General features: G+C 45.4%; 1 long non-coding RNA gene across 1 annotated transcript; it reads right to left on the bottom strand.

Annotated features, from left to right (window-relative positions):
* Positions 1-11,904: 11,904 nt before the first annotated feature.
* On the bottom strand, positions 11,905-13,935 carry LOC120668790. Its single transcript, XR_005672567.1, has 2 exons — positions 13,315-13,935; positions 11,905-12,129 (listed from the first exon to the last, which is right to left on the bottom strand). It is a non-coding gene; the product is annotated as an uncharacterized LOC120668790 (long non-coding RNA).
* Between the last annotated feature and the right edge of the window lie 461 nt (positions 13,936-14,396).

Raw genomic sequence — 14,396 nt, 5'->3', positions numbered from 1 at the left:
ATTGCTGGATGTACTATTGAATTACTGGGTTACTGCTTTGCTGAGAAACACATGTACTATACTACTACTAAAATAATATAGTATTGAGCTCAAACTAAAAATGAAAAAAGAACAATTGTAATTGAAATAACAAATTACTGAACTAAAAATGCTTATAGAATTTGGGGGACATTCCTCAAACAAACCTTCTGCACAGTGCATCTACATCTTGTAGATGATTGTGGAGCTTGTGGATCTTCTCGTGGGTCATCGATAATTGCACCCGGTGAAAAAAAAACAATTATATCATCAACAATACTAAAAAGGGGATTATTGGTCAGCACAGAGAAGGATTACTAAACTAAAAAAATACTTGCAAAATAATGAATTACTGAACTGAATAAATACTTACAGAACTACTGGACTACCTACTCAGTTTAGATCGTCAGCACATAATAAAAAAAATACTGGACTAATAAACACAACAAATTAGTGATACTAAATCCTAACAAAACTACTAGCATACAATGTTCAGTAATTGTCGTTAATTGTTTACAAACTACTAGCTCGGTTGGATCAGGGTGTAACCATTTTTTAGTTAGCTTTTACTTTAAGTAGTTCAGTATTTATATTCAGCATCCTCTTGTTCAGCATCCTATCCTCTATTTTTCATGCATCCTCTTTGTTCAGTAATTTTGTTATTAGTCAAAATTACCAAACTAAAAAATGCTTACAGAACTACTAGACTCCCTACTTGGTTAAGCCTACTTGACAAATACACAGAGAGCTAATGAAAAAGCCTAAAAAAAACTGAATGTAAATAAAAATGATACTTCGGTAAATGGGAGAATGTTTTCCCAAACGAGCAGACAAAAGATATGAGAGCTACTACTATATATGTTTGAAACAATTTTACTACTGAAGTAAGCGAAAAAGGCATTTTACTACTGAATTAATTTAGTACTGAAAGCAGTAATTTTACTACTGAAGTAAGCGAAAAAGGCATTTTACTACTGAATTAATCTAGTACTGAAAGCAGTAATTTTTGTTACTGCACCATCTTCATTCTCTAAGTTAGTTAAATTACTGGGATGGCTGGTTAAATTACTCACTTAACCAGTTACTGAGATAACAAAAAATTGGAAGAACAGGGAGGGGCGCGGAAGGTGTGTGGAGGCACGGGGCTCACCCTGACTCTACGCTACTTCTCCCCTTCACAATCCGATGATCAGCATGCCACCCTCATAGCGAAAATGGAGAAAATCGGATGATAAAATTGAATCCATAGCACATCCAAATCAGTAGACAAATTGCAAGTCCATGACAACCGCATGATCTGCCGGAGGGGGTGAAGGTTTCTGCAGCCACTTGAGAACCCCCACCCACCGGCGCTGCGCCCTGCACGCAGCTCCGCCCGACATTTCTGTAGAGAGGGAGCTTCGAGGGTTCAACCGAGAGAGAGAGGGGGTGGGGAGTGCTCGATCTGCTTGTGAGCCCCCAATGCCGCCGCTCACAACCCAGCACCGGCGCTCGCGAACGCCGCCGCCGTGGCTCCCGACTCGCTACCGCCGCTCCCCGGGCACGCCGCGCCTGCCGCCACTCCCCACGCAAGCCGCGCCCGTCACCGCTCGCCGGCCTACGTGCCACCGCCCTGCTGGCCCCGCACGCCGTCGATCCAGGGAGGTCTCGCACTCGCCGCTCGCCGCGCTCCGCGCGCTCGCGGCTCATGCTCGCCCAATGCAGAAGCTGGACAGGTTGGGGAGATGAGTCGGGATGGTGGGCTTATCGGGCCGGGTGGTGGGAGCCAGGTTGGTTTGGTTTAGCTAGCTAGTGGGCTGGCTGGGTTGGTTGGGTGCTGGGTGTAGAATAGTATTCTACACCTAAAGTGTAGATTAGCGCGCGCAAACTTTATTTATACTATATATATAGTCTATTTAACATCCTGCGAGTTAAATAATATTTAACACGTCGACGGAGCGCCGCCCACCTCCGACAACCAACTAAAATGCCCAAACCGTATTTATGTGAAACAAAACCGTAAAAACTCCTCCACCACAAACCAACTAGTATAAATAAAGTTCCCACCCTTCACCTCTATCTGTCAACTGTTTAATTTAGACCCTTCAATTCTCTCTCTTCGTGTTCTCCTCTCTGTGGTGCCACGGCTAATGCTGGCCCTGATCCCTCGCACTCCGACGAGCCGCCGGCAGCTTGGTCCCTCCCATATTTTCTGGTCGTGGAGATGCTGCACCCATCGCACGGAGCCCGCACGCGGTTGGGTGCGCGGCGTGCTCCTGGACAACCTGCGCACGGCCCGGCGCGCCCGGCGGCACCATGGAGGTGTTCCACTGCCTCCTCATGCTCATGTGCTTCGGCGAATAATCCACAGTTGCGCACCATCGAGGACGGCGAGCGCGCTTGACTGCTCTACATTTCCCAGCAGATGAGCATCTTCTTCTTCCTGTCCGTATCACCAATTACATCTTTTGCGGACGACACCTCCAGCAGGCCGCACACGCCCTTCGGTTGCGCCAGTTGGAGCTCTTCGTGCTGCTGTTCAGTGCACGGCGAGCGTACCAGAGACAGGTCAAGGAGGAAGGCCAGGCGCTGACGAGCGAGATCATGTTCCGGCACTCGTACGTGGACACCCTGCAGGACATCACACTCCCTGAGGACGGCCACCGCTCGCTCAGTGATAACGAGATCATCATGCTCTGCGCGAGTTCCTCACAACAATGTTTTATGTTTTTATTGTTCCAAACAATGAATATCTGTTCCTCGGTATTGCCAAAATTGTCTCAAGATTACCACGATCCCAGATATTCGATTAAAATAAAATTCAACAAGCTAGAAAACTATATTTCTTCCTTTTTAAGTAGTAAATTACTTAAAGTTATTGTAGATATTACTTCTCTATGTTTCAAAATTACTTCTTTGAACACGAAATTATATTTCCATACAAATAGAATAATCTTGCAGAACTTATTAAAATACTGCTTAAATTTTTAGAGTTTACTTAAACTTATTGTAGATATTACTTCCTATGTTTGAAAATTATTTTTTTGAACAAGGAATGTTCCTTGGATATATACAAGTGCAGTAATCTCGTAAACTTAAAATTATTAAACGAGATACTAATGCATGGATAGAGTCTTGAAGCAGAATGCCCCTCTCCCAAATCTCGCTCATATTTGTTATAAAAAAGACAATATCGCTCACATTAATAGGCATAGATGCATGTTTCAACTGTGCCCCCTAAAATCCCTCTTCTGCTGCAATTTTACCAATAATGGGTAATTGAAGATTCCATGCATGGCGCATGGTCAAAATATTCTGCATGCCCTGCATTCATGGCTCATCCATCATGATGCATGGTCAAAACATTTTGCATGCCGTGCATTCATGGCTCATCCATCATGGCACGTGGTCAAAACATTTTGCATGCCCTTCGTTCATGGCTCAGGAGATGGATGTCCAGCAACATACTTCCATGATAAGAAATACGGCTGCTATGCTTTCATCCACAGCGAAATAGATTGTCGATAGATCAAGAGATTACCAATGGCTTCTCGACCACTACAGTATATAGCCCCGATGTCCACAACCCCACTCCAATGCGTTGACATACACATTCGGCACGAAATCACGACGAGCCCATGCAATGGATATAGGCACACCCGGATCAATATTCACGCTGCAAAAACAACTTTTTATAACCACCTCTTTTTTTTTACTACCATCAAGTTTGGATCGGAAAGGATCAATCAGACCAGTCGCAGAATGGTCACTTTTTTACTCCCATGACAACGGAACCCATGTTATCCACAGAAAAGGAAGGACTGCTCCACAACATAGTAAATATTAGCTTTTACGGCAAGGTTTTATTTTTTACTACCATCACGTTTGGATCAGGAAGCACCCATCACGGATCGGTCACAGAATATTTGGTCGTGACAACCAGAATAGCCACGGAATAGTGAGGGCTGCTTTATACTTCCACGACACCGCAACGTAGTAAATATTTAGCTTGCCAGAGAGGCAGAGATCAGTCTGGTATGTGGCCGCTGACCAGAAAGTTGAAACCGCACCCGAAATAAAAACATTCCGAGGGGGCTCAGCCAGTAATTAACGCAATCAAAGCGAAAATCAATGCCGACTGGTTAACTAGGCATTAAAACGTGGAGTATCCCATTTACACTACCCACGCCATTTACAGTGAATCGAAAGGGCATTAAAACACATTTGCAATAAAGGCTGGATTCCCTTTTACTACTGCGCAATGAAAATGGAGTAATTTTTTGCTGCCCGAGTGCTCACCGGAGCTCCGGTGATGCTCCACCGTGAGTGTTAAATAACTATTCAACAACCAGGATACTAAATAGACAGGTTATATATATATATATTCTTGGGTTAATTGGGAGCTCGATGTTTGTGCCTAGCTTCACAAACCAAATACTCCAGAGTACATGAGTTTCTATATAGTATATAAGTGGGTGATGATATTATTCCGGAACCAGAACTTGTTGTGAATAAGATTATTTTACGTCTAATAATATATACTCTACTATGTCATGTATTTGATAGCACAACTTGACGGTGTGTAGGGTGAAAACATTAAACATGAAAAGTTCCAATCCAATCATTATCCTAATTTTCTTGCCTAGGAAAATATGAAAACAGAAAAAAAAAATTTCCCGGCTATATTCTTGATGTCCCATAATTGGACCGGGAATCATTAGGGTTTTCCGTCGGATTTTCTAAACATGTCTCGGACGATTATTGTTCCCTGTTTTCACCCATTTTTGTTTGGCTCTGATCTTGTAAAGATTCGTGCGTCGGATTGAAATTGTGATGTGCGGGGGCACTAGTTGGGCCTTTTTCTATCGTTTCCATTGGCCAGTTAGCCAATTTGTTGTTCTGCCGGCCCCTGTGCAGCTTCATTCCGTTGTTCTTTTGCTTGCTGCTTCATTTTTATGTGCGAGGAAATTTTTTTTGAGAGGTTTTGTGCGTGGATTGCTTGCTGCTTCAAACGGTAACGCGTTCTAAGATAATCCATTTACTCTTTGATAGCTGGACGAGGTGAAGATTGAATTCATTTGCTTCCAGCTGTGTGTGGGCTGAGAAGTATTCATGGAAGACCAAATTCAATGCAAAATCCAATGCACTAGACCCTGTCAAATTTGCATATTGGGATCGAGAGAAAGGGTATCTTCATGATAGATGGAGAACAAATATGATAGACGGACATGAGAGAGGCACCACCTATGGACACTATAGCTTCAGAGTATCGTAAGCAATTTCTTTCTTTGTTTTCATTTATATTTTATTTCTTGTATATTCGATTGAAAAAGCATGTTGTATCATTTTATGGTGTGATGTGGGGGTGCTAATTGGTAACCATTAGGTGCCCCTCCAACCCTCTCTACTTCAAAATTTTGTACTAATTCTTCAAAACCATATCTCAATTTGGAAAACTAGTAAAAAATTTTGAACTAAAGTGGGTTGGAGGTGCACCTAAGGTTCACCCATTTGCACCCCCCTAGTGTGATGTTAAATATTTGAGTGATATGTTGCTTTTTGTTCATTCCAAATTATTTTTGTTTTGTTTTATACTTTTATGTGTTATTAGATATGTTAAATATTTGAGTGATATGTTGCTTTTTGTTCATTCCAAATTATTTTTTTTGTTTTATACTTTTATGTGTTATTAGATAAAGAAATATTGTTGTATCATGCTCATATTTCCTATGATTCTTTGACATGCCGTTTCATTTGGTTAAAAATGTTGGTGATAACTGAATTGGAAACCATTAAGGCGCTAGGTAGGTTCTGTAGAAAAAAAATTAGGTGCTTTATGCCTTCATTCTCACTCGATTTTTCATTGTTTCTCTATTTGTGTATTTGAATGATAATATTGGATTGTATCATTCACTTTTTCATCTTTGCTACCTTGATGATGTGCTAGGATTCTATTGATTAAAAAGTGATTGATAATGGAACCTAAAATCCTACTGTTCTGTAATAAGGCCCAAAAATAAGAAGTTATTGGGCCTCGTTGTTGCCATCCCTTCCGCTCACTCTGCGCTGGTGCTGGGACCAACTTTTGAACTTAGCTCCTCGCTACCGTGGGCGTCGTTATTTGCTTAGACTGTCTCCAACAATGAAAATCGAAACACAACACACATTCCCTTATTTGGGCCGTGTACACGAAAAGAATGAGCACCCAAAATAAGCCGAACTCCAACAGGCAACAGGCAAACACAAATCCTCCACCTCCGTCTCGGTGTCCTCCTCCGCAGCTACGCGCTCTTCTCCAGTGGATTCGGCCGCAGGCTCGCGTGATCGTGCCGCTGCGCCCCGCTGAGGATCCGCCGTGGGTCCATCTCACCTCGTTGCGAACCTGCCAGGAAGCGCCGGCCACGGAGCCGCCATCGGCCCGCCAGGGTCCCGCCACGACGCAGGAGCCCGTCGGGCGCTGGCCCGCCCAGCCGTTTGCCATTCACGGGCGTCGACCTCCGCCGGTGAAGGCAGCGGAGGCACATCCTCACTGCGCCGACCGCTCCTCATTGCGGCTGCGCCGGTGGCTCTCCGCCACGGACCCGCCACACTGAATGCTCCTCGCTACGCCCTGCTCCCACTTCACCACAACACCAAATTAACAACGGGAGTCTATAGATAAAAGTGCAATATTACCAATCGACAGTCCATGAGTAAATCTTACTAATAGATGGTCTGTCGGTGATTCTTGTTTTAAAAAAAACATTTGTTGATAAATGTATTTATATTTACTCGCGAACAATCAGTCAACAAGTCTTTATACTACGTCAAACAATCCTTGTCACGCCAGCTGCTCCCCACTGCGCCAGCAGCTCCCCGCTCCTCAACATGCCTCGCTGGGCCCACCTTTGGAAGCGCGAGAGATTTGTGTCATGGGACAGAGGCGACCCAAATATGCCTCCCGGTTGGCTTCCTAGCCAAAATACCTACGCACTTTGCGTGTTCTGTTGGAGCCAGTTTTCTTTACCAATTTATACTATGCACTACATATTGTAGCAGCAGCTGTTAAAAACTTTTGCATGAGCTGTTGGAGATAGTCTTAGCTACAGCTAAGATGCTGCCCGCAAAGCTCACGAAAATATTGTTTTTTTTGTCTTGTCTTGTGTGAGCCATGTTTAATTTTTGTTATGACTTCGCTATTGTTTTTCTTTTCGATAGTGGCTTCACAATATTTAAAGTGACCTTCCAATATTTTATTATTATATATAGGAAAAATCTAATCTACATGTTCGTGTAGCTACTCCTGCGTGTATATCTCCTTATGTAGGCATGTCTGACCCAATCACCTAACGAATGTGGGAGTAGCTACACGTGCGTGTAGAAATTATTTTATATATATATATATATATATATATATATATATATATATATATATATATATATATATACATACTGCTGTCAGCGTAATGGGAACGGGTCGCCATAACCCCGGACTCATTCGTGATCAAGAAGGACAGGCCCGCCGGCCGCATCAGCCGGCAACATCAGCTGGGCGCGGCCGTGGGACCCACCACGAGCATCCACACACATGGCATGGGCGCCCATCGGGAGCTGACTGGGCCAGGCCCGGTGCGCAAAACCTGGAGGCACTACTACAATTCTGGATTTTGCGAGGCACTTGAAAAAGACCTCTGAGGCGTACACAAAAAGAAAATCAATTAGAGGCGGTTACGAAAACCACCTCAGAAAATCGATTAGAGGCAGTTACGTTATACATGTCTGCCTCAGTTAATACTTCTATTTTCTGAGGTGTTTGCGTATGTCCGCCTCAGTAAATAGGTCGGGCCCAATAATAATCCGAAAAGCCCGGTTCACAAACCCTAACCTTTTCTCTCCCTCACTCTCTCTCCTCCCTCACTCCCTCTCCCCTTCCGTGCACCTCTGTCTCCTCCCTCCATCCCTCCCGTGCATGGCGCTCCCTCCCCCCTCTCCCCTCACTCCGTCTCGCGCGGAGGTCGGCCGGTGGCCGGCACCGGCCGGATCCGGCAGTGGCGGGCCCGGATCCGGCGGTGGCCGGGCTCGAGCGGCGGTGGCGGGCTATCGGTGAGTGAGTCGAGGGGGGCCGGCGGCCGCGCGCGGCGTAGCAGAGCCTCATCCCCTGCGGCGGCGTGGCCTTGACTATGCGGCAGGCGGCGGAGCGGCAGGTGTCCGCGCGCGGGCGGCCAGCGGCAGCGGCGCCCTCTCCGCTCGGCGCCCCTTGCCGCGCCGCCGAGGGCCTGCTCACGCGTGGGGGCAGGGGCCGGCTCGATGCCCCGAGCATGGATCTGGCCACAAGGCTCCGAGCACCGACCGGCAGCGCAAGTGGCGAGTCGCGGCGGCGCAAGCGGCGGGCGCGGCAGCAGGCCGCGGGCAGGCCGGCGGCGGAGGCCGCGGACGGTGGCGGCGGCGCGGCAGGCGTCCACGCGCGGGCGGCCCACGGCGATGGCGCCCTCTCCGCTCGGCGCCCCTAGCCGCGCCGCCGAGGGCCTGCTCACGCGTGGGGGCAGGGGCCGGCTCGGTGCCCCGAGCGTGGATCCGGCCACGAGGCTCCGAGCACCGGCCGGCAGCGCAAGCGGCGGGCGCGGCAGCAGGCCGCGGGTGGTGGCGGCGGCTGCGCGCCGGTCGGCGGCGGCGCGGCTCCGAGCTTGTGGCAGGCGGCGGTGCTCGGGCGGCCGACGGTGGCGAGGCGGACGGCTGCGCGGCTGTTTACGCTCCTTAGCGCCCCAATTTGTATACCGCAAACGCACGGTTCGTGTAGCTTTTCTCTTAGAGTATTCCCCCAAGGTTTATCAATCCGTGGATCGACAAAGAACTACCTAAGGTTTTCCATCTAATCTAATGGATCTATCCTAACATGAAGCATTGATTGCATATAAAGGGTAAACCTTTAATAGATATGAGTGATATGTAAAGGTTGATCTCATCCATGAATATAGGCTTAATCATAGCAAAACCAAAGATATGACTAGGCCTATCGTCATCTAGTTGTAGTTCAAGCTAACGAGCGAATAAATCATGCATCTCAATCAAAAGCATCTTTAAACCCAAAATCTCCAATCCGATCCCTCGATACTCCACCTACTTAGTGGCAACGGCCTGTCACGACGCCACCCCTTTCGACAAAAGTACCCTGAAGCAAGTCGAACCCCCTTTGGTAGTTCCGCCATGAACCTCTAGCCACCATGACTACAAGATCATGCTAAGCGATCTATCTCGATAATAGATCTAGGATGAAGCAAACCCAAAGAAAAGAACGAAATCGAAAGAGAGAACATGGTCGCTAATAGATTCGGAAGATATGATTATCATTACTCACATAATAGATTTGTTTGGATCATCACCGCCATGTGCACACCATCGATGAATCCAACTAGCTCATGAACTCTGCCATGGCACAACCACGTAGGGAGGCCACGGCGGCTAGGGTCGGCCTAAGCCATCTCCTAGACAACTTCGAAGACTTGCGGCGGCCGTCGTCTCCCTCCGGTCTTGGCCCTAGGTTTTCGTCGAGTTCTGGGTGGATGAATGCTCCGAGTTGAATAAGGTGCGAGCTATTTATAAGCCGAGGAAGCCACCGGTCGAAGGGGAGGCCGAACCGCCTCAGAAACGGGCTAGGCCAGCCGGCCCTATGGGCCTAGGCCGGCCGGCCTACCCCCTTTCGGGCTCGCCTCGGTCTCATTTTTCGCGTGCAGACTCCTCGCATCTTCTAGAGTTTATGTCCTTCACGATTGCACCCCTTTTGACGTCGTTATCTTGGAGATATCTTTGAGGAAAGGATAGGATAGGGATCCTTCCTTAAATCTTCATTTGCTTTGCTTAATCCCGAAGTATCTTGATCTCATCTTCGTGGGCTTGGTCCTTTGGGCTCTCTTGGAGGATGGATGTGCATGAATGGGCTTCGAATCAGCATGGGCTTTGGTCCTCCCTTTGGGCTTTGGCCTTCATCTTTCTTCGTGTTAGCGCTCGATCACGGGCCTCGTCATTTCATGCTTCAAAATAGGCCAAAAACCTGCAAAAACGAAGTTCCTCCAAAATATATGTGCAAGTGTGAAAATGACCAATAATTAGGCCGGGGTTAGGACGGTTAGTGATTTTGATATTAAATTCATGCCATTATCAAGGATAAACAGGGGATAAAATGGGTACTTAAGGAGCGCCAACATTCCCCCATGCTTAAACCTTGCTCGTCCTTGAGTAAGTCCAGGAGCTTTGCTTATAAAGAAATCAGCGTTGCCCCTCAATGTCTTCTCTGCACTTAGTCATACATAACAAGACACATTGCTCTCTCAAGTATTTTGCATTTAAGTTCATGTTGTGACCGGCTACTTTTTCATTATGGAAGATAGACTAGCAATTAAAGAACAAGCCACAATAATAAATAAATGCAATGCTCTCAAACTTAAGCGAACTTCAAACCTTTACCTTGTTTCATCGTGAAGAGTTTTCAAAAGAATGCATATCAAACATAAGTGAGGTTCTCTTGCAAAAGATCATGGAAATACTCATCTCATCAAGTCGCTCAAGCCTACGTTAGATTGTCTTCAATCTATTCTACTCATATATGTGGCAGAACCGCCCAAATTAAACCGGCTTAAGTGCGCTAACTATCATCTTAATTGTTAATCCAGTTGCCACGCACTTAAAACGGTGTAATCCGGCAGCCTGCTGGGTTAAGGATCGAAAAACACTGGAAGTCTCGCACGAAGACGAGTACAGATGATTACAAGCAGACAAAAATTGTCAAATTTAATTTATAAAGCAGAGCTTTACAAAATGAGTTTTAAACAAATTATCAAAGTTCAACAAGCAGCGGAATTTAAATAGAAGTTTAGTTTTAAAAACCACAATAACTACGATGACGTGAGGACGTCACATCGAGCCCACCAATGTGAATCCTGGTTAGCTCCACTGAGCAGTAATTACCTGAAAACAGGGTGACAACAAACCCTGAGTATACTAATACTCAGCAAGACTTACTCGACACGAGTATACTTAGCCCACTATCTAGACATGCAAAGCTTTTTGGCTCTGGAGTTTGTTTTGCTGAAAGGCTACTAATACTGGATCCTTACTTTCAATATTTTAGCTCAATTTAAATTTATCAAGTATCAACTAAATTTGCCTGACATCTAAAGCAAGCATGATTGATCACATTAAACCTCTATTAAAACCATTCAAACGTCTTCAACTCATTCTCATTTCATCCTTTACTATGATGTGACAAAGTGATCAAGGTTCTCTTAACCGAGAGAGACGGCGAATCGATCCGATTTAACCTTGCAAGGTGGACCTAACTCACATGACACGTGCAGCCACGCCGGACCACATATGTCAACCGTTCCCATAATTACCCCGACGTCTGAATCACGCCTGCCAATACCCGGGTGAAGGGTCCCTCATGGCGAACTCCCGGAGAACCCGGAGACGACATACATTCCAACACCCGCCATCATCCCACTCCCAGAATAGCAGGTCGCGATTCAAAGTATCGTTGCAAATCAGGTAATTAGCTTACCGGTTTCGACTACCTCCTACTTCCGGCATGTGGTTAATACTATTCAAACTTGGTCAGCACGGCCAACAACGATACAGTTCTCAATCGACACAGGCGGAGGCTTACTTTCCATTCCTTTCATATCCAGATCCAATTCCTATCCGCCCGGTCTCCATTTTTCTTTCCTCACATATTCATTCTCAAGCCACTTTTCCATAAGTAACAAAAACCTATAGCTCGCGAGTGACAGCAATCACTCGACTTCTACCGGATCCTAGTTAAGCATGGCAATACTAACGACACCTATACACTAGTAGAGTAACTGAGGAAACCTAGGGATTATGCATCTACGGTTCCAATCAACTCCTAGAAACGTAAATGCACAATAATTATATAATAAACATTAAATACTGAAATTAAGGGTTATGCTCCGGGGCTTGCCTGGGGTTAACACTGAATTAGTTAGTGTTGGTTAGATGATATTCACTTGGCGAACATCTTCCTTTGGTCATGCGCATCGGGTCCATCCATCCATCTTCTAGATGCGTCCACCGTTACACCATCTTCTGGCTCGGCTCCAACATCACCCTTCAGTTCCACGCGTCACACATCTAGCATACCTAAATGAGATGCAACAATGCGGATGCATGAACGTAAAGAAAACAACACACGAGGCATTTAAAAGGCATACAAGATAAACCGAGTCACACCACACCGATTTAAGCACCAAAAGATGTTTAATTAGATACTACTCAAATCTTCCATAGAAATATAGCAAGGAACATCAAGTATGGTAGGCAAAACACAAGAGAGCAACTAAAGACTTTATTTAGCTAACAAGCCAACATAAGCAAGTTTTATAAAAACCACCAACATACTAGCTCTAATTGATTTCACAAGGTTAGCACATGAACAAAACAAGTTGCCGCAATTATCTATGCAGGAAGACATTTCTTAGCAATAACAAAAGAAAAACTATATCTAGGAATTATATAAATGTAAAAACTTGACATGCAGCAAGAACCTGATAGCACAACTTAAACAGCATGATAAGATACTGATAAAGAGTGTAAAAACAATTTACCAACATTTATTGCTAACATAAAGCATTTATTTTAGCCTAAACAAGACAAACTGAACAAAAATAGATTTACACACATGTGCATAGCTTTTGGACATGAAATTTTTACAGTGAACTAAGCATTCCAAGAGTACACTACTGCATAAATTTCATAATTTTTCGACTTCCAAAACTGCAGATATTAAATAAACAAGCTAAAACAAGTATTATTTATGATTAAATCAAAACATCACATAAACATTAAACAACCAGCATGTTAAATATTTTTCCTAAGCTCTATATTCCAAAAAAATTCTAACCCAACTGGTTTTACATTTTTACCATTTTTCTACTATTTACTATGTATTTTCAAAGCTTGCAACCATTTAAACTAACATTTAAACTAGAGCAAAAACTATTTAGAAACTGAAGATCAACCTGTAAGAAAAGTTGTAGATCTTAGAACAAGGAATCCAACAAATTTTAGTTTGCATTTTTCTGATTTTTCTTCGATTGTCTATGATTTTTCAAAGTTTCAGCCAATTATTACAAAACAACCCTTCGCAACACTATTCATATGAGTCACAGACTTCGCAGAAAACCCCCTAGACTTGTTCCAATTCTTGTGTGGAGCCCCTGATCGCGATTTTTGGAACAGAGAGGCTCGGGGAGCTTGGTACCAGCGAGAGGAGGCCATCCCGGCGGCCGGGGAGGGGTGGGGGAGCATGAGCGACACGAGAGCTACCTCTGGGTGGTCTCGGTTGATGCCGAGGTGGCCGGAGGAGGGCCGGCGACGGGAGCAGGCGGCCGGCGGCGATGGTGTTCCGCGGCGACGACGCTCCGGCGAGGGAGGACGAGCGGGGTTAGGCCGGGAAGCTTCAGCGCGACGAGAGGAAACCGTTCAGGGGCTCAGCTCGAGCGGAGGTGGTCTGGAGGGGAGGGGTCGACGGGGAGCAGGAGCTCCGGGCGGCTCCAATGGTGGTGGGTGGTGAGTGAGCCGATTCCGGCCGATTCGGCCGGGGAGAAGCTTGACCGCGGGCTGGGGAAGGTGGAGGGGATGGTGAGGGGGCTTGGGGCGCGACCAATCGGAAGGGAAGCGGCGGGGAGTGGCCGGCGCAGCGGGGCAGGCCCGAGCTGCGGCGGCGCCGCTCGGCTCAACCCGAGAAGGAAGTGGAAAAAAAATGAAAACGAGAGCCGGGCGCCGTGAATGGATAAGAACGTGCTCATTTGGAGGCCAAGGATCGCCGGACGGTCGACACGTGGACGCGCGGCATGAGCGCCGGGAGCCGTGAACAGAGAGAAAATGATTCAACGAAACTTAGCTCGATTTTGACCGTCCAAAACTCAAAATTTCATATAGAAACTCGAAAAATTCCAAGAATGAAAGTTGTTCAAAATTTGATTTCCCCCAACTTTTGTTTTAGGAAAAACTTCATTTGAAGATCAAATCATGGTTTAAAATTTGAAATGTTAAAACCAAAGCACTAATGTCCTATTCAAAGGAAAATTAAAAGTTTTCTTCAAATTTTGTACTGAAACTTGAAAAAAAACATAAACACGAAAGTTTTTCACCATTCCAAACTCTACAACTTTATTTTTAGGCAAAAATTTATTTGAGCAAGAATTTAAAAGTTATTTTTAAAGCATGTTTCATTGAATTTGAAAATTAGTCATCATTTCATGTGTTAACAAGCTTGCAAAAATGTAATTTAAAAATATTTTATGCATGCACAGTTAGTGTTAATGACGATACCAACACATGATTAACTACAGGTGATTAACACCTGGGGTGTTACAATATATAAAAGTGGAAGGCTTATGTGGAGC

This window comes from Panicum virgatum, chromosome 4N, assembly GCF_016808335.1.
Source record: "Panicum virgatum strain AP13 chromosome 4N, P.virgatum_v5, whole genome shotgun sequence".
NCBI lineage: Eukaryota > Viridiplantae > Streptophyta > Magnoliopsida > Poales > Poaceae > Panicum > Panicum virgatum.
This window is presented reverse-complemented; position numbering and strand designations above follow the sequence as displayed.